General features: G+C 54.2%; 1 long non-coding RNA gene across 2 annotated transcripts in view; it reads right to left on the bottom strand.

Annotated features, from left to right (window-relative positions):
* Positions 1-316: 316 nt before the first annotated feature.
* The window catches only part of LOC119961683, a 67,229-nt gene continuing 39,919 nt past the window's right edge, over positions 317-27,626 (bottom strand). The window contains exons 1-3 of one of the 2 annotated variants that reach the window (XR_005459717.1): positions 16,659-16,886; positions 10,203-10,289; positions 317-380 (exon numbers count right to left, since the gene is read on the bottom strand). This is a non-coding gene — a long non-coding RNA (uncharacterized LOC119961683). Of the gene's footprint in view, positions 381-10,202; positions 10,290-16,658; positions 16,887-27,626 lie in introns of those variants that run through there. The other variant, XR_005459715.1, reaches the window with a different exon arrangement.

Genomic DNA, 27,626 nt, shown 5'->3' with positions numbered 1-27,626 from the left:
AGCAGTCGTCTTAAACTGCGACAGCGACTAAAATATATTGAAAGAGCGCCCACAATGGAGGGGAGGGGGGACCCCACCGAGCGTTGGACGATAAATCCCCCCCCCCCCCCCCCCCACCCCCCCCCCTCCTCCTCGGGACACAACAAAGGTTTAGGACTTTGTTCTCCCATCTTTGCAGGAGCCAGTTTAACCACAGAGGATGTCACTGCGCTCGCTCAGACAGGCGGTGGGAACACGAGCGGCCGGTCCACGGCCGCCCTCCCCGTCTTTTTTTGTCAGTCAATCCTCGCCCCCTCCTCCTTTCTTGAGTTTGTATTTTCTCCACAAACTCGGCGTGCTTCTGCCGAAGGATTTCCTGCTGTTTCTTCAAGCCATTTGCCCTGTGGAAAAAGAGAGATTGTGAAGGCAGTTTTGTGTGTCTGGGTATATGTGTGTATATATGTGTATGTGTGTGTGTAGGTGTACACGTGTGAATATATGTATGTGTGTGGGTGTAGATGTGTGTATGCGTGTGTGTATATGTGTGTGTGTTTATATGTGTGTATATCTATCTGTTTATATGTGTATATATGTGTGTGTGTATATCTATCTGTGTATATGTGTGTGTATGTGTGAATGTGCGTGTATATTTATGTGTATGTCTGTGTGTTTGTGCATGTGTGTCAATGTGTTTGAATGTGTGTGTGTATGTGTATATGTGTGTGTATATGTATCTGTGTGTATGTCTATGTGTTTGTGGGGTTAGATACAGAGTAAAGCTCCCTCTACACTGTCCCCATCAAACACTCCCAGGACAGGTACAGCATGGGGTTAGATACAGAGTAAAGCTCCCTCTACACTGTCCCCATCAAACACTCCCAGGACAGGTACAACATGGGGTTAGATACAGAGTAAAGCTCCCTCTACACCAGGGGTGGGCAAACTACGGCCCGCCAAAGGTCTTTATGCGGCCCACCAAGATCAACTCATTAAAAAAAATGGGGGGGGTGGGGCTGTTGGGTTACTGGTATAGGGTGGATACGTTGACTTGAGTAGGGTGATCATTGCTCGGCACAACATGTGTTTCATGTGAAGTATCTACTTTAAATATGAATTCATAAAATTAATTGCTTTTTTTTCTTTAAACGGAGTTACTTTGTTTTTCAAATAAATGTGTTTCGTATAAAGTTACTACTTTAAAATATTAATTAATAAAATTAATTGCTTTTTCCCCCTGAAAAAACCTTTTATTCTGGCTATTTTAAATATTAATTATTTTACTTAATATACTATGTGGCCCTTTAAAATTGTGAATTTCTGAATGTGGCCCTTGCACGGAAAAGTTTGCCCACCCCTGCTCTACACTGTCCCCATCAAACATTCCCAGGACAGGTACAGCACGGGGTTAGATACAGAGTAAAGCTCCTTCTACACTGTCCTCATCAAACACTCCCAGGATAGATACAGCACGGGGTTAGATATAGAGTAAAGCTCCTTCTACACTGTCCTCATCAAACACTCCCAGGACAGGTACAGCACGGGGTTAGATACAGAGTAAAGCTCCTTCTGCAATGTCCTCATCAAACACTCCCAGGACAGGTACAGCACGGGGTTAGATATAGAGTAAAGCTCCTTCTACACTGTCCCATCAAACACTTCCCAGGATAGGTACAGCACGGGGTTAGATACAGAGTAAAGCTCCCTCTAGACTGTCCCCATCAAACACTCCTAGGACAGGTACAGCGCGGGGTTAGATACAGAGTAAAGCTCCCTCTACACTGTCCCCATCAAGCACTCCCAGGACAGGTACTGAGTGGGGTTAGATACAGAGTGAAGCTCCTTCTACACTGACCCCATCAAACACTCCCAGGACAGATTCACACACACACACACAGAAATACACACACAACACTACAGAAATACACACACACAGAAATATACACACAGAAATACGCGCACACACAGAAATACGCACACAGAAATACACATACACACAGAAATACACACACACAGAAATACACACACACACAGAAATACACACACACAGAAATACACACACACAGAAATACACACACGCAGAAATACACACACACACAGAAATACACACACGCAGAAATACACACAATACACAGTGCTGGACACTGCGGCTATTCCAGTGCTGGACACTGCGCCTACCCCAGTGCGGGACACTGCGACACCCCCAGTGCGGGACACTGCGACTCCCCCAGTGCTGGACACTGCGGCTCCCCCAGTGCTGGACACTGTGACTCCCCCAGTGCTGGACACTGCGACTCCCCCAGTGCTGGACACTGCGACTCCCCCAGTGCTGGACACTGTGACTCCCCCAGTGCTGGACACTGCGACTCCCCCAGTGCCGGACACTGCGACTCCCCCCAGTGCCGGACCACTGCGACTTACCCCCAGTGCTGGACACTGGACTCCCCAGTGCTGGACACTGCGACTCCCCCAGTGCTGGACACTGCGACTCCCCCAGTGCTGGACACTGCGACTCCCCCAGTGCCGGACACTGCGACCCCCCCGTGCCGGACACTGCGACTCCCCCGGTGCCTGGACACTGCGACTCTCCCCGGTGCCTGGACACTGCGACTCCCCCGGTGCTGGACACTGCGACTCTCCCCGTGCTGGACACTGCGACTCCCCCAGTGCTGGACACTGCGACTCCCCCAGTGCTGGACACTGCGACTACTCCAGTGCCGGACACTGCGACTACCCCAGTGCCGGACACTGCGACTCTCCCAGTGCTGGACACTGCGACTCCCCCAGTGCCGGACACTGCGACTCCCCCAGTGCCGGACACTGCGACTCCCCCAGTGCCGGACACTGCGACTCCCCCAGTGCCGGACACTGCGACTCTCCCAGTGCCGGACACTGCGACTCCCCCAGTGCCGGACACTGCGACTCCCCAGTGCGGACACTGCGACTCCTCCAGTGCTGGATACTGCGACTCCTCAGTGCTGGGACACTGCGACTCCCCCAGTGCTGGACACTGCGACTCTCCCAGTGCTGGACACTGCGACTCCCCCAGCGCTGGACACTGCGACTCCCCCAGTGTCCGGCACTGGGGGAGCCGCAGTGTCCGGCGCTGAGAGAGTCGCAGTGTCCGGCACTGGGGAGTCGCAGTGTTCGGCACTGGGAGAGTCGCAGTGTCCGGCACTGGGGGAATCGCAGTGTTCGGCACTGGGAGAGTCGCAGTGTTCGGCACTGGGGGAGTCGCAGTGTTCGGCACTGGGGGAGTCGCAGTGTTCGGCACTGGGGGAGTCGCAGTGTCCAGCACTGGGGGAGTCGCAGTGTCCGGCACTGGGGGAGTCGCAGTGTCCGGCACTGGGGGAGTCGCAGTGTCCGGCACTGGGGAGTCGCAGTGTCCGGCACTGGGGGAGGCGCAGTGTCGGCACTGGGAGAGTCGCAGTGTCCGGCACTGGGGGAGTCGCAGTGTCCGGCATTGGGGGAGTCGCAGTGTCCGGCACTGGGGGGCAGATGCGTTGTCCAGCACTGGGGGAGTCGCAGTGTCCGGCACTGGGGGAGTCGCAGTGTCCAGCACTGGGGGAGTCGCAGTGTCCAGCACTGGGGGAGTCGCAGTGTCCAGCACTGGGGGAGTCGCAGTGTCCAGCACTGGGGGAGTCGCAGTGTCCAGCACTGGGGGAGTCGCAGTGTCCAGCGCTGGGGGAGTCGCAGTGTCCAGCACTGGGGGAGTCGCAGTGTCCAGCACTGGGGGAGTCGCAGTGTCCAGCACTGGGGGAGACGCAGTGTCCAGCACTGGGGGAGTCGCAGTGTCCAGCACTGGGGGAGTCGCAGTGTCCGGCACTGGGGGAGTCGCAGTGTCCGGCACTGGGGAGTCGCAGTGTCCAGCACTTGGGGAGTCGCAGTGTCCAGCACTGGGGGAGTCGCAGTGTCTAGCACTGGGGGAGTCGCAGTGTCCAGCACTGGGGGAGTCGCAGTGTCCAGCACTGGGGAGTCGCAGTGTCCAGCACTAGGGGAGTTGCAGTGTCCAGCACTAGGGGTAGTTGCAGTGTCCAGCACTAGGGGTAGTTGCAGTGTCCAGCCACTGGGTAGTCGCAGTGTCCAGCACTGGGTAAGTGCCAGTGTCCAGCACTGGGTAAGTCGCAGTGTCCAGCACTGGGTAAGTCGCAGTGTCCAGCACTGGGTAAGTTGCAGTGTCCAGCACTGGGTAAGTTGCAGTGTCCAGCACTGGGTAAGTTGCAGTGTCCAGCACTGGGTAAGTTGCAGTGTCCAGCACTGGGTAAGTTGCAGTGTCCAGCACTGGGTAAGTTGCAGTGTCCAGCACTGGGTAAGTTGCAGTGTCCAGCACTGGGTAAGTTGCAGTGTCCAGCACTGGGTAAGTTGCAGTGTCCAGCACTGGGTAAGTTGCAGTGTCCAGCACTGGGTAAGTTGCAGTGTCCAGCACTGGGTAAGTTGCAGTGCCAGCACTGGGTAAGTTGCAGTGTCCAGCACTGGGTAAGTTGCAGTGTCCAGCACTGGGTAAGTTGCAGTGTCCAGCACTGGGTAAGTTGCAGTGTCCAGCACTGGGTAATTCGCAGTGTCCAGCACTGGGTAAGTTGCAGTGTCCAGCACTGGGTAAGTTGCAGTGTCCAGCACTGGGTAAGTTGCAGTGTCCAGCACTGGGTAAGTTGCAGTGTCCAGCACTGGGGGAGTCGCAGTGTCAAGCACTGGGGGAGTGGCAGTGTCCAGCGCTGGTGGAGTCGCAGTGTCCAGCACTGGGGGAGTCGCAGTGTCCAGCACTGGGGGAGTCGCAGTGTCCAGCACTGGGTAAGTCACAGTGTCCAGCACTGGGGGAGTCACAGTGTCCAGCACTGGGGAGTCGCAGTGTCCAGCACTGGGGAGTCGCAGTGTCCAGCACTGGGGGAGTCGCAGTGTCCAGCACTGGGGGAGTCGCAGTGTCCAGCACTGGGGGAGTCGCAGTGTCCAGCACTGGGGGAGTCGCAGTGTCCAGCACTGGGGGAGTCGCAGTCATTCAGCACTGGGGGTCGCAGTCATTCAGCACTGGGGGAATCGCAGTGTCCAATGCTGGGGGAATCTCAGTTTTCAGCGCTGGGGGAATCTCAGTGTCCAGCGCTGGGGGAGTCGCAGTGTCCAGCGCTGGGGAGTCGCAGTGTCCAGCACTGGGGGAGTCGCAGTGTCCAGCACTGGGGGAGTCGCAGTGTCCAGCACTGGGGGGTCGCAGTGTCCAGCGCTGGGGGAGTCGCAGTGTCCAGCACTGGGGGAGTCGCAGTGTCCAGCACTGGGGAGTCGCAGTGTCCAGCGCTGGGGGAGTCGCAGTGTCCAGCACTGGGTGAGTGGCAGTGTCCAGCGCTGGGTGAGTCGCAGTGTCCAGCACTGGGTGAGTGGCAGTGTCCAGCGCTGGGGGAATCTCAGTGTCCAGCACTGGGGGAGTCGCAGTGTCCAGCGCTGGGAGAGTCGCAGTGTCCAGCACTGGGGGAATCGCAGTGTCCAGCGCTGGGGGAATCTCAGTTTTCAGTGCTGGGGGAATCTCAGTTTTCAGTGCTGGGGGAATCTCAGAGTCCAGCACTGGGGGAATCTCAGTTTCCAGAGCTGTGGGAGTCACAGTGTTCAGCACTGGTGTCGTCGCAGTGTCCAGCGCTGGGGGAGTCGCAGTGTCCAGCACTGGGGGAGGTCGTAGTGTTCAGCACTGGGGGAGTCGCAGTCATTCAGCACTGGGGGAGTCGCAGTCTTCAGCACTGGGGGAGTCGCAGTGTCCAGCACTGGGGAGTCGCAGTGTCCAGCACTGGGGAGTCACAGTGTCCAGCACTGGGAGAGTCGCAGTGTCCAGCACTGGGGGAGTCGCATTGTCCAGCACTGGGTGAGTGGCAGTGTCCAGCGCTGGAGGAGTCACAGTGTCCAGCACTGGGAGAGTCGCAGTGTCCAGCACTGGGGGAATCGCAGTGTCCAGCGCTGGGGAATCTCAGTTTTCAGCGCTGGGATCGCAGTTCAGTGTCCAATGCTGGGGGTATCTCAGGTTTCAGCACTGGGGGAGTCGCAATGTCCAGCACTGGGTGTGTCGCAGTTTCCAGAGCTGTGGGAGTCACAGTGTTCAGCACTGGGGTAGTCGCAGTGTCCGGCACTGGGGAGTTGTAGTGTTCGGCACTGGGGGAGTCGCAGTGTCTAGCACTGGGGGAGTCACAGTCTTCAGCACTGGGGGAGTCGCAGTCTTCAGCACTGGGGGGAGTCGCAGTGTCCAGCACTGGGGGAGTCGCAGTGTCCAGCATTGGGGGAGTCGCAGTGTCCAGCACTGGGTAAGTCGCAGTGTCCAGCACTGGGAGTCGCAGTGTCCAGCACTGGGGGAGGTCACAGTGTCCAGCACTGGGGGAGTCACAGTGTCCAGCACTGGGGGAAGTCGCAGTCTTCAGCACTGGGGGAGTCGCAGTGTCCAGCACTGGGGGAGTCGCAAGTGTCCAGCACTGGGGGACTCGCAGTGTCCAGCACTGGGGACTCGCAGTGTCCAGCACTGGGGGACTCGCAGTGTCCAGCACTGGTGAGTCGCAGTGTGCAGCACTGGGGGAATCGCAGTATCCAGCACTGGGGGAATCGCAGTGTGCAGCACTGGGGGAATCGCAGTGTCCAGCGCTGGAGGAATCGCAGTGTCCAGCGCTGGGGGAATCGCAGTGTCCAGCGCTGGGGGAATCGCAGTGTCCAGCGCTGGGGGAATCGCAGTGTCCAATGCTGGGGGAGTCGCAGTGTCCAGCGCTGAGGGAGTCACAGTGTCCGGCCTGGGGGAGTCGCAGTGTCCAGCGCTGGGGGAGTCGCAGTGTCCAGCGCTGAGGGAGTCACAGTGTCCGGCACTGGGGGAGTCGCAGTGTCCAGCACTGGGGGAGTCGCAGTGTCCAGCGCTGGGGGAGTCGCAGTGTCCAGCACTGGGGGAGTCGCAGTGTCCAGCGCTGGGGGAATCTCAGTTTTCAGCGCTGGGGGAGTCGCAGTGTCCAATGATGGGGGAGTCGCAGTGTCCAGCACTGGGGCAATCTCAGTTTTCAGCGCTGGGGGAATCTCAGTTTTTAGCGCTGGGGGAATCTCAGTATCCAGCACTGGGTGTTGTCCGCAGTGTCCAGCACTGGGGGAGTCACAGTGTCCGGCACTGGGGGAGTCGTAGTGTTCGGCACTGGGGGAGTCGCAGTGTCCAGCACTGGGGGAGTCGCAGTCTTCAGCACTGGGGGAGTTGCAGTGTCCAGCACTGGGAGAGTCGCAGTGTCCAGCATTGGGTGAGTCGCAGTGTCCAGCATTGGGGGAGTCGCAGTGTCCAGCACTGGGTAAGTTGCAGTGTCCAGCACTGAGTAACTCGCAGTGTCCAGCACTGGGGAGTCGCAGTGTCCAGCACTGGGGGAGTCGCAGTGCCCAGCACTGGGGAGTCGCAGTGTCCAGCGCTGGGGGAGTCGCAGTGTCCAGCGCTGGGGGAGTCACAGTGTCCAATGCTGGGGATGTCGCAGTATCCAGCACTGGGTGTGTCGCAGTGTCCAGCACTGGGGGAGTCGCAGTCATTCAGCACTGGGGGAATCGCAGTGTCCAATGCTGGGGGAATCTGAGTTTTCAGCGCTGGGGGAATCTCAGTGTCCAGCGCTGGGGGAGTCGCAGTGTCCAGCGCTGGGGGAGTCGCAGTGTCCAGCACTGGGGGAGTCGCAGTGACCAGCACTGGAGGAGTCGCAGTGCCCAGCACTGGGTGAGTGGCAGTGTCCAGCGCTGGGTGAGTCGCAGTGTCCAGCACTGTGTGAGTGGCAGTGTCCAGCGCTGGGGGAGTCACAGTGTCCAGCACTGGGAGAGTCGCAGTGTCCAGCACTAGGGGAATCGCAGTGTCCAGCGCTGGGGGTATCTCAGTGTCCAGCGCTGGGGGAATCTCAGTGTCCAGCGCTGGGGGAATCTCAGTTTCCAGAGCTGTGGGAGTCACAGTGTTCAGCACTGGGGTAGTCGCAGTGTCCAGCGCTGGGGGAGTCGCAGTGTCCAGCACTGGGTGTCGCAGTGTCCCGCACTGGGGGAGTCGTAGTGTTCAGCACTGGGGGAGTCGCAGTCATTCAGCACTGGGGGAGTCGCCGTCTTCAGCACTGGGGGAAGTCGCAGTCTTCAGCACTGGGGAGTCGCAGTCTTCGGCACTGGGAGAGTCGCAGTGTCCGGCACTGGGGGAGTCGCAGTGTCCAGCACTGGGGGACTCGAAGTGTCCAGCACTGGGGGACTCGAAGTGTCCAGCACTGGGGGACTCGAAGTGTCCAGCACTGGGGGACTCGAAGTGTCCAGCACTGGGGGAATCGCAGTGTCCAGCGCTGGAGGAATTGCAGTGGTCCAGCGCTGGAGGAATCGCAGTGTCCAGCGCTGGGGGAATCGCAGTGTCCAGCGCTGGGGGAATCGCAGTGTCCAGCGCTGGGGGAATCGCAGTGTCCAACGCTCTGGGGAATCTCAGTTTTCCAGCGCTGGGGGAATCTAAGTGTCCAGCGCTGGGGGAGTCGCAGTGTCCAGCTCTGGGGAGTCGTAGTGTCCAGCGCTGGGGGAGTCGTAGTGTCCAGCGCTGGGGGAGTCGCAGTGTCCAGCACTGGTGGAGTCGGAGTGTCCAGCACTGGGTGAGTGGCAGTGTCCAGCGCTGGGGGAGTCACAGTGTCCAGCACGGGAGAGTCGCAGGGTCCAGCGCTGGGGGAGTCACAGTGTCCAGCGCTGGGAGAGTCGCAGCGTCCAGCGCTGGGGGAATCTCAGTTTTCAGCACTGGGGGAATCGCAGTGTCCAGCGCTGGGGGAATCTCAGTTTTCAGCGCTGGGGGAGTCGTAGTGTTCAGCACTGGGGGAGTCGCAGTGTCCGGCACTGGGGAGTCGCAGTGTCCGGCACTGGGGGAGTCGCAGTGTTCAGCACTGGGGGAGTCGCAGTGTCCGGCACTGGGGAGTCGTAGTTTCAGCACTGGGGGAGTCGCAGTGTTCAGCACTGGGGGAATCGCAGTGTCCAGCACTGTCCAGCGCTGGGGTAATCGCAGTGTCCAATGCTGGGGGAATCTCAGTTTTCAGCGCTGGGGGAATCTCAGTGTCCCGCGCTGGGGGAGTCGCAGTATCCAGCGCTGAGGGAGACGCAGTGTCCAGAGCTGGGGGAGTCGCAGTTTCCAGAGCTGGGGTAGTCACAGTGTTCAGCACTGGGGGAATCGCAGTGTCCCCACTGGGGGAGTCGCAGTGTCCAGCACTGGGGGAGTCGCAGTGTCCAGCACTGGGGAGTCGCAGTGTCCGCACTGGGGGAGTCGCAGTGTCCAGCACTGGGGTAGTCGCAGTGTCCAGCACTGGGGGAGCCGCAGCGTCCCACTGGGGTAGTCGTAGTGTTCGGCACTGGGGGAGTCGTAGTGTTCGGCACTGGGGAGTCGCAGTCCGGCACTGGGGGAGTCGTAGTTTCGGCACTGGGGGAGTCGTAGTGTTCAGCACTGGGGGAGTCGCAGTGTCCAGCACTGGGGGAGTCGCAGTGTTCAGCACTGGGGGAGTCGCAGTGTCCAGCACTGGGGAATCGCAGTGTCCAGCGCTGGGGAGTCGCAGTGTCCAGCGCTGGGGGAGTCGCAGTGTCCAGCACTGGGGAGTCGCAGTGTCCAGCACTGGGGGATTCGCAGTGTGCAGCACTGGGGGAATCGCAGTGTCCAGCAGTGGAGGAATCGCAGTGTCCAGCGCTGGGGGAATCGCAGTGTCCAATGCTGGGGGAATCTCAGTTTTCAGCGCTGGGGAATCTCAGTGTCCAACGCTGGGGGAGTCGCAGTGTCCAGCGCTGGGGGAGTCGCAGTTTCCAGCGCTGGGGGAGTCGCAGTGTCCAGCGCTGGGGGAGTCGCAGTGTCCAGCGCTGGGGGAGTCGCAGTGTCCAGCGCTGGGGAGTCGCAGTGTCCAGCACTGGGGGATCCAGTGTCCAGCGCTGGGAGAGTCGCAGCGTCCAGGACTGCAGGAAAACCCGGTCTCCGTGCGCCGGGGGGGGAGTTCCTGTCTGTGTGGGAGTCTGCACATTCTCCCCGTGTCTGCGTGGGTTTCATCCGGGGCTCCGGTTTCCTTCCACAGTCCAACTTTGTGCAGCTTAGGTGGATTGGCCGCCCTAAAATTGCCCCTTAGCGTCCACAATGTGCGGGTTAGGCAGGAGTGGGCCGAGTTAGGGAGCTCTTTCAAAGGGTCGGTGCAAACGCGATGGGCCGAATGGCCTCCTTCTGCACTGTAGGGATCCTATGGGTGTTCAAAATAACGCGGGGTCAATAGGGAGTCAGTTACCTTGCTCGCTCCTTGGTCTCATTGTAGATCTTTGTTATGACCTGGTCCTTGTTGTCCATGAAGCTCTTGTGAAATTCTTCAAGTTTCCTGAAAGGCAATCAGCTCCAATTTACAAATGTGGAAGATTCCGGTTCACAATCGCAACCTCCGCGTCCCTCATCCAGCCCTTTGCTCTCTGGGGTGTGTCCGGGGGGCAGGGGGGGTGTAACCTCTGTGAGATAAAGCATGACTGAGATTCGAGGCGGACAGGTCGCCTGGCGTCGACATGGGCACCGGATCAGACACCTGCCCAATTCTGGGGCCTTGGCCGTCCCCGATTCCCATCGCTTCACCTTGTCTGGGGGCGGACGGGCGGCCTGGGGCCCCATGCTCTGGATTTCCCTCTGTAAACCTCTATCTCCCCTCCTCTCAGATCTTCATTAAAACCAACCTCTTTGTTGGAGGCCATTCGGCCTATCGAGTCTGTACCGACCCTCTGAAAGAGCGTCTTACGTAGGTCCACTCCCCAGCACTATCCCTGTAACCCCACCCAACCTGCACATCTTTGGACAGTAAGGGACAATTCAGCACGGCCAATCCACCTAACCTGCACATCTTTGGACTGTGGGCAGGGCAGCACGTCGGCACAGTGGTTAGCATTGTTGCCTACGGCGCTGAGGACCTGGGTTCGAACCCCGGCCCTGGGTCACTGTCCGTGTGAAGTTTATACATTCTTCCCGTGTCTGCGTGGGTCTCACCCCCACAACCCAAAGATGTGCAGGATAGGTGAATTGGTCACACTAAATTGCCCCTTAATTGGAAAAATATAATTGAATAATTAAAAAAAAAGAAAAATGAAATGAAAATCGTTTATTGTCACAAGTCGGCTTCAAATGAAGTTACTGTGAAAAGCCCCTAGTTGCCACATTCTGGCGCCTGTTCGGGGAGGCTGGTACGGGAATTGAACCGTGATGCTGGCCTGCCTTGGTCTGCTTTAAAAGCCAGCTCTTTAGCCCTGTGCTAAACCAGCCCCTAATAACCTTTGGACTGTGGGAGGAAACCGGAGCACCTGGAGGAACCCACGCAGACGCGGGGGGAGGGGGGGAGAACGTGCAAACTCCACACAGTCACCCTAGGCCGGAATCGAACCGGGATCACTGGCGCCGTGAGGCAGCAGTGCTAACCTGAAGATCACCACACCTCAGGCGAAGGGCAAGATTCAGACTGGGGCCTTCATGAATTTTTTTTTTAAATTTAGAGTACCCAATTCATTTTTTTTTACCAATTAAGGGGCACTTGAGCATGGCCAATCCACCTACTCTGCACATAGAACATAGTACAGTACAGCACAGAACAGGCCCTTCGGCCCTCGATGTTGTGCCGAGCCATGATCACCCTACTCAAACCCACGTATCCACCCTATACCCGTAACCCAATAACCCCCCCCCCCTTAACCTTACTTTATTAAGACACTACGGGCAATTTAGCATGGCCAATCCACCTAACCCGCACATCTTTGGGTTGTGGGGGCGAAACCCACGCAGACACGGGGAGAATGTGCAAACTCCACACGGACAGTGACCCAGGGCCGGGATCGAACCTGGGACCTCGGCGCCGTGAGGCTGCAGAGGCTAACCCACTGCGCCACCGTGCTGCCCTTGGGGCCTTCATGAATAACGTCAGCCTGCCACCATCCTGATCGAGGCTGTGGTCTCTGTCTCGATATCTCCTCATGTGGCTCTGTGTGTTCGATAAAACTCCTGTCAAGCACCTCGGGGACGTCTTACTTAACCGAAGGATGAGTAACGAAGAGGCCCAGGGTGATGTTCCGAGGGCCCTCGGTTCGAACCTCGCCACAAATAAAAAAACGTGGAATCGAAAGCTCACATCCCCTGCATTAAAAATAAAAAATCTTCATCCTTGGAAAGTGGAGTGTTGATTGGACGCGAGTGCTGGCTGTGTGTCTGACTCTACTCCCAGCTGCTTGGCAGTGGGAACCATCAGGGTTTAGTTCGGTATACGCGGGAGAACATACGGAGGACAGAACTAAACTCTGGAAATTACTGCGTCTATATATGTATATAACATACCGTCCTAATGTAAGCAAATATTCATTAAATTTCAGACTTTCTGGGAGTTCAAATACTTGCTGATAAACGGCATATGTTAACGCAGAGCCAGTCTAGTTTGTGCAGGCTGAGAAATATAATACCAGTGTTCTTCAGGGCCATTCCACAAAGCTTCATATCCAAATATACTAGACCTCCATACTGTTTCAAACGGGCAGTTAGTTTTCGAGGCAAATATATGAATAGGGTGGGAACGGAAGGCTACGGATTCAGTTAGTGCAGACATAGAACTGTACAGCACAGTGCAGGCCCTTCGGCCCACAATGTTGTGCCGAACTGGGCTGAAACTAAGATCGAATCAACCTATTCTTGACGGCTTTAGTTCAGGCAGCTACCATGGACAGTACAGGCTTGGAGGGCCGAAGGGCCTGTTCCTGTACAGTATTGTTCTTTATTTTGAGGAAAGGGAGAATGGTCAGGGCTTTGGGGAGAAGGCCAGGGAGAGTGACACGGAGGCTCAGTCGGAACACGTACGCACACACGACAGGACAAACGGCCTCCTTCTGTCCTCTCACCCGTTCTGTGACTCGGTTACAGATCGCTCACAATTCAATGTTTCGTACGGAGGTCCGGGCTGGGCCGGCCGCACACATCCTCAGGACGGACCCAAGACGCTTTACAGCCAGTGAGGGAGTACATCCTCGTTGAGGCGCCGGAATGTTGATCGACCCTGTTGATCGAAACCCTGTCTGCATCAGCCTGGAAAATATTCAACGACCCCGCAGCCTCCACCGCCCTCAGGGGCGAGAATTCCAGAGATGCCGGACAAAATTCCTCCTCATCGCTGTCTGAAATGGGAGACCCCTTATTCGAGAATGGAGGCTCAGCTTTATAATTCCAGCTGCCGGGGTTGGATTTGAACCCGTGTTCCCCCCCCCCCCCCCCCGCCCGGAACATTTACCCAGGGGCCTCGCCGGATTGCTAGCCCAGTGACATTCCCACTACACAACTGCCTCAACCTCAATCGACATCATTAAAAAAAACAAGGTGCCACAATGCTGTCTGTGGGAGCTGGCTGTGCACAAAATGGCTGCCGCATTTCCTACATGGGGGCAGCATGGTAGCACAGTGGTTAGCGCAGTTGCTTCACAGCTCCAGGGTCCCAGGTTTGATTCCCGGCTTGGGTTACTGTCTGTGTGGACTCTGCATGTTCTTCACCGTGTGTGCGTGGGTTTCCTCCGGGCGCTCCGGTTTCCTCCCACAGTCCAAAGATGTGCAGGTTGGGTGGATTGGCCATGATAAATTGCCCCTTAGTGCCCAAAAAGGTTAGGAGGGGTTACTGGGTTACGGGGATAGGGTGGAAGTGAGGGCTTAAGTGGGGTGCTCTTTCCAAGAGTCGGTGCCGACTCGATGGGCCGAATGGCCTCCTCCTGCACTGTAAATTCTATGATTACTAATCGCGCGACATTACCACGACGCCACCGTTTCCGCACGTCTGCGTTTTGCCTACCTTTCTGGGCTTGTCGAGGAAAGCCTGCTTGATCAGCTTAAGCGGTGGGAAGATCACCAATGGCACGAGAGGTGAGAATTGGAGGAGCGCAGAGACCTCAGGGGGGGGGGGGATTACAAATACGGGGGGGGGGGGGGCGAGGCCATCAACGGATTTGAAAACCAGGAGGAGAGTTTTCATGGTGGAATTTACCAAGAAGGTGCCCGGACTAGGAGAGTTTCAGCCGTGGGGAAAGGCTGGAGAGGCTGCGGGGAATGTTTTCTTTGGAAGAGAAGAGGCCCGAGGGGAGATTTCATCAAAGTTTATAAAATGATGAGGGGTAGAGATAGGGTGGAGAGTGTGATGATAGAATCCAATACCAGGGTCCGATGCTTGAACAGAGGGGACTACGATAGAATGAGGAAGGACCTCGCTAAAGTAGACTGGAAACAAATATTTTATGGTCGGACAGTTGAGGAGCAGTGGAGTACTTTCAAAGAAATCTTTCATAGTGCTCAACAAAAGTATATTCCACTGAGAAGGAAGAATTGTAAGAAGAGGTAATCTACCATGAGTGTCTAAGGAGATACATGAGGCTGTCAAATTGAAAGAGAAGGCTTACAAAGTGGCCAAGATCAGCGGGAAACTAGAAGATTGGGAAAACTTTAAAGGTCAGCAGAAATCCACGAAAAAAGCCATAAAGAAAAGTAAGATAGAACACGAAAAAAAACTGGCACAGAATATAAGGATAGATAGCAAAAGTTTTTATAATTAAATAAAACTAAAACGAGTGGCTAAAGTAAACATTGGTCCATTAGAGGATGAGAGTGGTCATTTAGTTATGGGATATGATGAAATGGCGGAGGCATTGAACAAATATTTTGTATCGGTCTTCACACTGGAGGACACTAATGACATGCCAGCAATTGACCGAGAGAAGAAGGTAGGTGAGGACCTGGAAACCATTACTATCACGAAAGAGCAAGTGTTGGGCAAGCTAATGGAGCTCAGGATAGATAAGTCTCCTGGCCCTGATGGAATGCATCCCAGGGTACTGAAAGAGATGGCTGGAGTAATAGCAGATGCACTGGCAGTAATTTTCCAAAATTCGCTGAACACTGGGGCAGTCCCAGAGGATTGGAAAATAGCAAATGTGATGCCACTGTTTAAAAAGGGAAGTAGACAAAAGATGGGGAATTATAGACCGGTTAGCTAACCTCTGTCCTGGGCTAGATGCTTGAGTCTATTATCAAGAGATAGGAGGGCACCTCGATAGAAATTGTCCCATTGGACGGACGCAGCATGGATTCATGAAGGGCAGGTCATGCTTGACAAATCTCTTGGAATTCTATGAAGACATTTCGAGCAAGGTAGACAAAGGGGACCCAGTGGATGTGGTGAAGCTAGATTTCCAAAAGGCCTTTGACAAGGTACCGCACAAGAGGCTGCTGCATAAGTTAAGGATGCATGGTGTTAAGGGTAGAGTACTAGCATGGATAGAGGATTGGCTGTCTAACAGGAAACCTAGAGTGGGAATAAATTAGTGCTATTCTGGCTGGCAATCAGTGACGAGTGGTGTGCCTCAGGGATCGGTGTTGGGACCACAATTATTTACAATTTGTATAGACGATTTGGAGTTGGGAACTACGTGTAAGGTATCCACGTTTGCAGATGACACGAAGGTGTGTGGCAGAGCAAAGTGTACTGAGCACTGTAAAACCTTACAGAGGAATATTGACACATTGAGTGAGTGGGCAAAGGTCTGGCAGATGGAGTATAATGTCAATAAGTGTGAAGTCATGCATTTTGGTAGGAGTAACAATAGAACGGATTATTACTTAAATGGTAAAAAGTTGCAGCTGCTATGGAGAGGGACCTGGGTGTACTTGTGCATGAGTCAGAGAAGGTTGGTCTGCAGGTGCAACAAGTAGTTAGGAAAGCAAATGGAATTTTGTCCTTCATTGCGAAGGAGATTGAGTTTAAAAGTAGAGAGGTAATGTTGCAGTTATACAAGGTGCTGGTGAGGCCACACCTGGAGTACTGTGTGCAGTTTTGGTCTCCACACTTGAGAAAGGATGTGCTAGCACTAGAGGGGGTGCAGAGGAGGTTCACTAGGCTGATTCCGGAGTTGAGGGGGTTATCGTATGAGGAGAGGTTGAGTAGGTTGGGATTATATTCACTGGAATTCAGAAGGTTGAGGGGGGATCTAATAGAAACATATAAAATTGTGAAGGGAATGGATAAGATAGAAGTAGAAAGGATGTTTCCACTGGTCGGTGAAAGTAGGACAAGAGGGCATAGCCTCAAGATTAGGGGGAGCAGATTTAGGACTGAATCAAGGAGGAACTTCTTCACTCAGAGGGTGGTTAAAGTATGGAATTCCCTACCGAAAGGAGTAGTAGCCGCTACTTCATTGAATATATTTAAAGATACGGTAGATGTTTTTTTGAAAAATAAAGGAATTACGGGATATGGCGAGAATGCGGGTAAGTGGTTCTGAGACCAGGAAAAGATCAGCCGTGATCTTATAGAATGGCGGAGCTCGAAGGGCCGGACGGTCTACTTCTGCTCCTAGTTCTTATGTAGGGAGCTCTTTCCAAGAGCCGGTGCAGACTCGATGGGCCGAATGGCCTCCTGCACTGTAAATTCTATAATCAGACCTGCCTGGTGTATATTTATATATATCCTCACTGTGTAGGTGTGTTTGGGGGGGGGGGGGGGGGGAGAATAAATGCTGTGGCCAAAAGGAAAACAAAACGGCCGACAGTTGGCGAACCTCCCCTTTAAGGCGGCGGGGGGCCAGAGGAACATCCCCTTTAAATGGGAGAGATGGTGCCGTGACGGGGAATCAAAGAGCTTTGCGAGTCAGTGACAAGAGGAGGGAATTCACGAGTGGGCGGGGCCCCACAACCTTTCTACCTTTTTGATCTCTGAACGGCGGCGACGGAGCGCCTCCCCCTCGCCGTCCAGCGCCGCCTTCCTCGGTCCACTGCCATGTCCGCGCATGCGTCCGAGGGGGCGCGGCTGAGGGCGGGGCCTCCGCCTATTGTGACATCGCCCGGACCCGACCCCTTCTTGCGACGCCACCGGGCCCAGCCGTTGACTTTTAAAAAGGACGCGAGCGTCCCCCACCAACCGCCCACACGAACACGCGCACCGAGCATGCGCCGAACCCGGTGGTGCCGGCCAGCGCGCACCGAGCATACGCCGGTCCCGGCCAGCGCGCACCGAGCATGCGCCTACCCCACCGGACCCGGGCGGGTGCCGGCACTCGCGCATGCTGCCCCCATGCCGGCGATGCCCCGCTCAGTCGAACAGCCCATCTGCACAAACAGACACTTTTTGAAGGAATTCGACACTCGAGGAAACAGAGAGGAAAAGGGGTGGGGATGATTCTGGATACACGGCTAAAGGGGGGGTGGGGGGGGAGAATGGGGCGCGATTTTAACCCAGTCAGGCGGGTTTCCCGCTGAGGACGGGTTTCCCGCCCCGCCTGATTTACTGTGCTGCTATAATATTGACGTTAGGCCTCAAAGTGGGTCAATCTGCTGCTGCGTGAGCCGGAGCGTCACGGCGGCGACGGGAGGCCAGTTGGCCCCTCGCGCCCGTGCCGGCCCTTTGTCGGATCGATTTGGATTTATTGTCGGCGGTACCGAGGTGCGGTGAAAAGTATCGTTCCACGTGCAGTCCGGGCAGATCGTTCCGGACGTGAGAATCAGACGAGGAATACAGATTCCCGTCTCTACCCCCTGCCCCCCCTGACTCCGCCTAACTTACAAGCAAGGAGCGTCTCGCGCATGCGCAGATCGGTGACCTCCCCGAAGGCAACTGCGTCCTCCCCGGAGAAGATCAAGCGGCGACACGGGTGTTCGACGACACGACGAGGGGAGGGGGTGAGGTTGGTGGTGGTGTTGCTGGATGGCGGACGGGAACCCCCCCTGCTTGATGTCCCGCACCCCACTCCAGGCACATTCTTCGAGTTCAATCTGGAATGAAAAGACCAAGGAGCCGTCGCCGACTGTCGTTGAATAAAGGGTGGCACGGTAGCACAGTGGGTTAGCACTGTTGCTTCATAGCTCCAGGGTCCCAGGTTGGGTTCCCCGCTGGGTTACTGTCTGTGCGGAGTCTGCACGTTCTCCCAGTGTCTGCGTGGTTATCCTCCGGGTGCTCCAGTTTCCTCCCACAGTCCAAAGATGTGCAGGTTAGGTGGATTGGCCGTGCTAAATTGCCCTCAGTGTCCAAAAGGTTAGATGGGGTTATTGGGTTACGGGGATAGGGTGGAAGTGAGGGCTTTAAGTGGGTTGGCACAGACTCAATGGGCCGAATGGCCTCCTTCTGCACTGTATGTTCTATGTTCCAGAATGTTTTCTAAACCCACCTGGTTCACCGACGTCCCCTTTGGGGGGGGAAGCAGATATCTTGCCGTCCTTACACCCGTCTGGGCCACATGTCCCTCCAGATTCGCTCCCAAATGGCCCAGCAAGCCACTCAAGTCGGTGATTACGGGTGCACAGTGAACACAGACCTTGCTAGCGACAAATAAAACCAAAATCGTAGAACGGTACAGCACAGGTAGGCCACTCGGCCCATCAAATCTGTGCCAGTTCTTTCGGCGGGTGATCCGCGTGGCCCCACGCCGCCCACTCTTTCCTCGGAACGCCCGATTTTTTTTTTTTCCTCTTCTTCTTTAAGCGTTTACCCAACTTCCTTTTGTTTGTTTCTCGATTTTTTTAAGGGGCAGTTCTGCTCCCTAAATGAGGGAAGGGGCCGGCGAGGGACCCGGCTGCTTTTGAAGTAATGGCCAGGATACGCCGTTGGCAGGGTCTCTCATCTCTCCCCACCCCCAATTCGGGCGGGAAACACGGCCCCCGCGGCTCCTGAGCCCTCCCTCCCCGCAGCCAGTTCACCCTCGAATCAACTTTATGTGGCTGCTGATGGTATCTCCACCCAACCCTCGCTAATCCATCATGTGTCCCACCCTCCCCCCCCCTTCCCCATGTCTCGTCCGAGATCTAAGTCTGTTACTATCCAGGCTTCCTCCAGCCAAAGCCTACCCTTCCGATGACTTCAAAATGGAGGCTGGGCGAGAAACTGGCCAATGTTTACTGGGGCAAGGGCCCCGGGGCCTTTGAACAGGGGTGCAGGTGGCAGGGTCTCACTGGAACCTCTGCAGTGAGTAGGGGTGGGGGTGGGTAGGGGGAGGTCAGGCGATTTTGTGGCCACAGAAAGGGCAGCTGGATGAGTGGCACAGGGGACAGCACCGCTGCCTCACGGCGCCAGGGACCCGGGTTCCATTACCGTTGCAGGTCACTGTCTGTGGCGGAGTCTGCACGTTCTCCCCCTGTATCTGCGTGGGTTTCCCCCGGGTGCTCCAGTTTCCACCCACCGTCCGACGATGTGCAGATTAATAATAATAATCGCTTATCGTCACAAGCCGGCTTCAAATGAAGTTACTGTGAAAAGCCCCTCGTCGCCACATTCCGGCGCCCGTTCGGGGAGTCCGGTAAGGGAATTGAACCCGCGCCGCTGGCCTTGTTCTGTATTGCAAGCCAGCTGTTTAGCCCACTGTGCTAAACCAGCCCCTGATGTTAGGTGGATCGGCCGTGATAAATTGCCCCCTTAAGTGTCCAAAAGATTAGGTTGGGTTACGGGAATAGGGCGGGGGGAGTGGGCCGAGACGGAGGCGCTCTTTCAGAGGGTGGGTGCAGACTGATGGGCCCAATGGCTGCGCTGCGGGATTCCGTGATTCGATGCACCCACCGGGGAAGAAGGATATGCTGATTGGGCGGGGGGGGGGGGGGGGGGGGGGGGGGGGCGGTGTGAGTGGGGGGGGGGCGGTGTGAGTGGGCGGGGTGGGGGGGGCGGTGTGAAAGGAGGCCCATGTGGGGTAGAAGACGCCGGCACAGCGGATGGGCTGTGTCTGGGCTGTCACGATCGCCGTAACCCCAGCTGAAATCCTCCGCAACAATCCCCTCCCGCCTCACCGCCCCCACCCAGTTCCAGCAGGCCCTCAATTCCGGCGCACAGAGGCGGCATTGTCCCTGATGTTGGTGGGGATCTTGTCTCCATTAAAAAGCATTCCTCTGGCATCACGCAAATCGCAGGGATCTGTGCTGGGGCCCCTATTGTTGTGTCATTTATATAAACGGCATAGGTGACTATGTTGGGGGGGGGGGGGTAGGATCAGTAAGTTTGCAGATGGCACAAAGATTGGCCGCATGGTTAACAGTGAGGTTGAGGGTCTTGGGTGGCAGGAGGATGGAGACGGGATGGTCAACTGGGCAGATAATGGAATTTAACCCTGAAAAGTGCGAGGCGATGCACTTTGGAAGGAGTAATGTGACCGGGAAGTGTTCAACGAATGGCCTGATACTGGGAACGTCCGAGGAGCAAAGTGACCTCGGGCGTGTTTGTCCAAAGATATCTGAAGGCAGGAGGGCAGGTTAATAGGCTGGTGAAAAAGGCACATGGGACACTCGCCTTTATCAATCGAGACATCGATTACAAAAGCAGGGAGGCCATGTTGGAGTTGTATCGAACTTTGGTGAGGCCACAGCTGGAGTACTGTGTGCAGTTTTGGTCTCCACACTTGAGAAAGGATGTGCTAGCACTAGAGGGGGTGCAGAGGAGGTTCACTAGGCTGATTCCGGAGTTGAGGGGGTTATCGTATGAGGAGACGTTGAGTAGGTTGGGATTATATTCACTGGAATTCAGAAGGCTGAGGGGGGATCTAATAGAAACATATAAAATTTTGAAGGGACTGGATAAGATAGAAGTAGAAAGGATGTTTCCACTGGTAGGTGAAAGTAGGACAAGCCGGCATAGCCTCAAGATCAGGGGGAGCAGATTTAGGACTGAATCAAGGAGGAACTTCTTCACTCAGAGGGTGGTTAAAGTATGGAATTCCCTACCGAAAGGAGCAGTAGCTGCTACTTCATTGAATATATTTAAAGATAGGGTAGATTTTTTTTTGAAAAATAAAGGAATTACGGGATATGGCGAGAATGCGGGTAAGTGGTTCTGAGACCAGGAAAAGATCAGCCGTGATCTTATAGAATGGCGGAGCTCGAAGGGCCGGACGGTCTACTTCTGCTCCTAGTTCTTATGTAGGGAGCTCTTTCCAAGAGCCGGTGCAGACTCGATGGGCCGAATGGTCTCCTGCACTGTAAATTCTATAATCAGACCTGCCTGGTGTATATTTATATATATCCTCACTGTGTAGGTGTGTTTGGGGGGGGGGGGGGGGGGAAGAATAAATGCTGTGGCCAAAAGGAAAACAAAACGGCCGACAGTTGGCGAACCTCCCCTTTAAGGCGGCGGGGGCCAGAGGAACCTCCCCTTTAAATGGGAGAGATGGTCCCGTGACGGGGAATCAAAGAGCTTTGCGAGTCAGTGACAAGAGGAGGGAATTCACGAGTGGGCGGGGCCCCACAACCTTTCTACCTTTTTGATCTCTGAACGGCGACGACGGAGCGCCTCCCCCTCACCGACCAGCGCCGCCTTCCTCGGGGCACTGCCATGTCCGCGCATGCGTCCCAGGGCGCGGGACTGAGGGAGGGGACTCCGCCGATTGTGACATCGCCCGGACCCGCCCCCTTCTTGCGACGCCACCGGGCCCAGCCGTTGACTTTTAAAAGGGACGCGAGCGTCCCCCACCAACCCGCCACACGAACGCGCGCACCGAGCATGCGCCGGTCCCGGTGGTGCCGGCAAGCGCGCGCCGAGGATGCGCCTCTCCCACCGGACCCGGGCGGGTGCCGGTACTTGCGCATGCGCCCTCCATGCCGGCGATGCCCCGCTCAGTCGAACAGCCCCTCCGCACAAACAGACACTTTTGATGGAAATTCGACACTCGAGGAAACAGAGAGGGAAAGGGAAAAGGGGTGGGGATGATTCTGGATACACGGCCAAAGGGGGGGGGGGGGGGGGGGAATGGGGCGCGATTTTAACCCAGTCAGGCGGGTTTCCCGCTGAGGACGGGTTTCCCGCCCCGCCTGATTTACTGTGCTGCTTTAATATTCACGTTAGGCCTCAAAGTGGGTCAACCTGCTGCTGGGTGAGCCGGAGCGTCACGGCGGCGACGGGAGGCCAGTCGGCCCCTTGTGCCCGTGCCGGCCCTTTGACGGATCGATTTGGATTTATTGACGCCGGTACCGAGGTGCGGTGAAAAGTATTGTTCCGCGTGCAGTCCGGGCAGATCGTTCCGGACGTGAGAATCAGACGAGGAATGCAGATTCCCGTCTCGACCCCCTGCCCCAAAGTTGAAATGCTGGCAGCTCATTCTGTAGGATCACAAGCTCAAAATAACCACTTGTTAATGTACTAGAGGGCAATCAGTGACTAGGACTGAACCCAAACACATTCATACTGGTGAGAGTCTGTTCACCTGCTCTGTGTGAGAAGAGATTCAGTTTGTCAACTCACTAACTGACCCGCCAATGCACAAGTGACTGCAAGAATTCGATTCTGCTGTCATTGCTGCTGATAATGCGGCATGCTTGCCTTCATCAGCTGGGGCATTGAGTATAGAAGTTGGGAAATCATGTTGCAGCTATATAAAAACTTGGTTAGCCCACATTTGGATTGCGTGCAGTTCTGGTCACCATATTATCAGAAGAACGTGGAATCTTTGGAGAGAGTGCAAAGCAGGTTCACCAGAATGTTGCCTGATCTCGAGGAGAGGTTGAATAAACTAGGTTTGTTTTCACTGGAAAGATGGAGGCTGAGGAGGGACCTGATGGAGGCCTACAAAATTATGAGAGGGATAGACAGGATGGATAGGCGGAGGTTTTTTCCAAAGGTTGTTTTTGAAAACACACCATTATTCTTAGAATTCCCCCAATACCAAAAAGGGCCGACATTCTAAATGGTGAACAGAGATTCTCACTCCCTGACTCCGATGCAGGCTTCAGTGGTGCTATTCAGGTCAAACTATATGTTCAAGTTATCCCCCGGTATAACCTATACCTTCACCGAAGATTTTATCTACTTACCACTTAGTAGCATCGATGTCCTGGGTCCTGCATTGTTAAGTAAGTGACTAAGGCCCACCGACTCTCACCCGTTCAGAAAAGCGTCTCCCGCACGCACAGGGCCCCGATGCAAAGTGACACTGCGCATGCTCCACATACAGCCCAGCATTGCGCCTGCGCGGTTGGCTCCTGTGAACTTGCACATACAAAAGGAATACTGGGTAATTACAGTAAGAAGTCTTACAACACCAGGTTAAAGTCCAACAGGTTTGTTTCAAACACGAGCTTTCGGAGCACGGCTCCTTCTTCACCTGAAGAAGGAGCCGTGGTCCGAAAGCTCGTGTTTGAAACAAACCTGTTGGACTTTAACCTGGTGTTGTAAGACTTCTTACTGTGCTCACCCCAGTCCAACGCCGGCATCTCCACATCGTGTTTTTCTTTGTAATCCCATCTAGGACTGAATCATTTTCATTCTGACAGTTCGCCTTTGCTTCTGTTGATAATCCCCATAAGGGTTTTGAACCTCGTGTCTTTCCTACCTGATGGTTCAGCATCAACTATCTGGAGCTCAGAAAGGATAATCTGGGGAGGATCACACAGCAATAACAGAGCTTCAGCCTGGACAGTTCTTCACGGTCACACAGAGAGACGAACGTGCACTTTGGTCTTTCTCATCTCTCTTCACTAACAATGTGCGGTAACTGAAAATAAATGTTTCCCGGCTCCTCTCTCTTTCCCAGCTCTTCGACATGGAACTGAAGACTGTTTTACAACTGTGCTCAGAGCCAGGAAGAAGAACAGAAAATGTCAGAAACAGGCTGTCAAATCAGGAGATTGGTGGACAACTGATTTGGTCCAGATGGAAAATAAAACGGCGAAAGATAAATTGGGAACAAGGTTCTTGCCCCGTAATTTGTTACAGAACTCGCTGCTCCCTTAATCCTCTGACCTCTGAGTTCTCTTCCTGTTGGCTTCCAGGACAATCGATCAACACTCGCTAACATTACACTGTCAGATAAAGTTCAGGGTCTTGGAGGATGAAACAAAATGAGGCCATGACTTATAACATTTAATTTTCAATGACACACGATGTTTCTCTCTATGAATGGGTGATTCCACGAAAGCTCCGCCTTCTTTCCGGAGCATGCGCGGCTGCAGGAAGCTGAGACGATCATTAGCGCAGCCTCAGGAGCAGCGAATATAAACAAACAGGGAGCTCTAATGGCGGGGATTTTACCCAGCCTTCCCCGCGGTGGGAATGCCCTCCATCAGCTGGAGATCTGAACGCATGCGCGATTCCTCCAGTGTTCCGAGCATGCGCAGGCTGAATGATAGTGAAGGCGAGACGCCTGTTTGTCGCTCGGCAACCGGTAAGAGGCGGTAGCAGCGGCGGGAGGGGGGTCCTGCGATTGTGTGGGTGAGAAGACAGTTCATTAACACCCGGTGCAGGCCGCAAACCCCCAATAACAACCTGCAGCTCCCGCGTTTGTAGCGTTGGTGCTTTCCCCGGGAACAGGCCCAGATTAACGGCCGCCATCTTTTTCCAGCGGGGAGCAGAGCGCACGCATCTTTGTGACGTAACAATGAAGGGCTGGACGCTGGGTAGTGGAGGGTCAGAGGGAGCAGCACAGGGACATCAGCTGGTTCAGAAGGCAGATGGGACACTTGTCTTTATTAGCCGAGATGAGGAGATGCAGACGTTGGACTGGGGAGGGCACAGTAAAAAGTCTTACAACACCAGGTTAAAGTCCAACAGGTTTGTTTCGAATCACTAGCTTTCGGAGCACTGCTCCTTCCCCAGGTGATTCCCGAGTTGCCAAAGCATATAATATAAGAGCAGGGAGGTTCTGATCGATCTGTTTGAAACACTTGTTCGGTCACAGCTGGAATATTGTGTGCAGTTCTGGTTGCCACACTATAGGAAGATGTGATTGTACCAGAAAGGGTACAGAGATTCACTAGTATGTTGCCTGAACTGGAATGTTTCAGTTATGAAGAGAGTCTGACTAAATTGGGGTTGTTTTCCCCAGAGGAGAGAAAGCTGAGTGGGGCATAATCGAGGTGTACAATATTTATGAGGGACATAGATAGGGAAGTGCTTGTCCCCATAGTAGAGACATCAATATCCAGGGGATGTAGATTTAGGTTAGGGGATTTGAGGGAATGTTTTTTTAACCCACAGGCTGGTGGGAATCTGGAACTCACTACCTGAAAGGGTGCTCGAGGCAGGAACACCCACAACATTTAAGAATCGTTTAGCTGAGCACTTGATAGAGTGGATGTGGAGAGGATGTTTCCACTTGTAGGAAAAACTAGAACCAAAGGGCACAATCTCAGACCAACGAGACAATCCTTTAAAGTAGAGATAAGGAGGAATTTCTTCTGCCAGACGGTGGTGAATCTGTGGAACCCTTTACCGCAAAAGGCTGTGTAGGCCAAATCACTGAGTGTCTTTAAGACAGAGATAGATAGGTTCTTGATTAATAAGGGGATCTTGGGTTATGCACAGAAGGCAGGAGAGTGGGGATGAGAAAAATATCAGCCATGATTGAATGGCGGAGCAGACTTGATGGGTCGAGTAGCCTAATCCTGCTCCTATGGCATGTGGTCTTGATATGGAATAGCATGCATGACTTTGGACCAAGTCCTAAAACTGGCATTAGTATAGATGGGTGTTTGATGGTCAGCACAGACACAATGGGCGTCTTTTTGTGTAAAACTCTATGATTTCAGCGCAGGAAGGAATAAAAACTGCAGGATGGGGATTTAAAACTTCGGTGCAACAAGTGAGGGAGAAATGGTCCATAGAAACTAGAATTGTTTCTGAATTTCTGTCTGTACTGACAGTGATGATTTTTGTGAAATCCTGATTTGTCTCAGAACTAAAAGGATTCTAACTTCAGGGTGACTGTCTCCTTCTGTGCTGTGACTTTGTCTCATTCTATTCTTTTATAACAGGATCTGGAAGCACTCACTCCGGAGTGAAAGAATCCAGTATACTGACTGGAAAGAGGTTTCTCTGGTTGCAAAGCCTGACAGTGGAGAGAAAACGAACACGTGTTGTGTGTGTGGACAAAGCTTCAGCTGATCATCCAACCTGGAGAGACACCAGGACATCGGCACCATGGAGAAACCGTGGAAATGTGGGAAGGGATTTAATTATCCATCCGGACTGGAAATCCATCTTCGCAGTCACACTGGGGCTGGCATAATGGAGAAACCCTGGAAGTGAGAGGACTGTGGGAAGGGATTCAATTATCCTTCCCTGCTGGAAATTCACCGACGCAGTCACATGGTGTAGAAGTGGATTTCATTTGGAACTTCGCTGATAGGGTTAATATAACAGTTCTGAAAAGCTCTGTGAAAGAGATGTCAACAGGTCAAGGGATGAAATAAAGGGAGTGTGTTCTGACCGGCATCTGTGAAAGCAAAGATGTCAGAAGGTTATGGGATGGAATATAGGGAGTGTGGCTTTGGTACTATTTAATGTTCTGACCCGCATCTGTGAAAGCAGAGAGGTCAAAAAGTCAAAGAATGGAATAAATGGGAAACGTTACTTTATTGCAGAGATAACGTAATTAAGCTCGTTTGACCAGTTGGAACAAATAAACATTGAAATGTAAAAGGAAGGGCCTTGGAATGAGATAAGCCAGATGGCCATGGGATACAAAAACCTTTGTATTAATATTGATAGTGACTTGTGCTAATGATTATGTCAAAAATAACCTCCCGACCTCGAAGAATAATTCCATATATGTACATGTTCTGGATCCTTGCCAAATCATAGGTGTATCTAGGAATTTAAGGGGACCACCCCTAAGCTGTAAGATGTATAAAAATACCGTCCTTATTCTGGGATTTTGGCACTTCTCGAAGGTGGTTACCCGACTGCTTAGAGATTTGTCCCGGCCGTAAATAAACGAATATTCGTTACTGACATGTTCGAGTGTTTTACTTCTGGACTGACGATCAGATACGTGAAAGCGCAATTCACAATGGGAGAGACACCCTGAAAATGTGAGGACTGTGGGAAGGGATTCAATTATCCATCCCTGTTGGAACTTCACCGACGCAGTCACATGGGAGAGACACCCTGGAAATTTGAGGAATGTAGGAAAGGATTCAATTATCCATCCCTGCTGGAAATTCACCGACGCAGTCACACGGGAGAGAGACCCTGGAAATGTGAAGAATGTGGGAAAGGATTCAATTATTCCTGCTTGTTGGAAAACCATTGACAGTCCTACTGGGGAGACAATATGGAAATGTGAGAAATGTGGGAAAGGATTCAATTATCTATCCCTGCTGGAATACCATCACTGCAACCACACTGGGGGAGGGACCATGCAGAAACTGTGCAAATGTGAGGACTGTGGCAAAGGATTTAATTTCATATGTCTGCTGGAAATCCATCGATCCAATCACACTCGGGAGAAGCTATTCACCTGTTCTGTGTGTGGGAAGGGATTTATGAAGTCAACCACTCTGCTGAGACACCAGCGAAATCACACTGAGGAGAAGGTCTTCAGCTGCACTGACTGTGGAAAGAGTTTCAGGCAGTTAACCAACCTCACTGAACACTAGCGGGTTCACACCGAGGAGAGGCCATTCAGCTGCCTCATGCGTGGGAAGCGATTCACTCAGTCCTCCACCCTGCTGGTACACCAACGCACTCGCACTGGGAAGAAACCATTCAGCTGCTCTTACTGTGGGAAGAGGTTCGGGCAGTCTTCCGACCTCACTAGACACCATTCATCTGCTCCGTATGTGGGAAGAGATTCACTCATTCATCAGGCCTCTGGTCACACCGGCAAATTCACACCGAGGAGAAGCCATTCAGCTGCACTATCTGTGGAAAGAGCTTCAGACATTCTTCTGTCCTCACTGCACATCAGCGCACTCACACTGGGGAGAG

The sequence above is a fragment of the Scyliorhinus canicula genome, unplaced genomic scaffold (genome assembly GCF_902713615.1).
Source record: "Scyliorhinus canicula unplaced genomic scaffold, sScyCan1.1, whole genome shotgun sequence".
Lineage (NCBI taxonomy): Eukaryota > Metazoa > Chordata > Chondrichthyes > Carcharhiniformes > Scyliorhinidae > Scyliorhinus > Scyliorhinus canicula.
The sequence above is the reverse complement of the archived record's forward strand: the minus strand, read 5'-3'. Positions and strand labels throughout refer to the sequence as shown.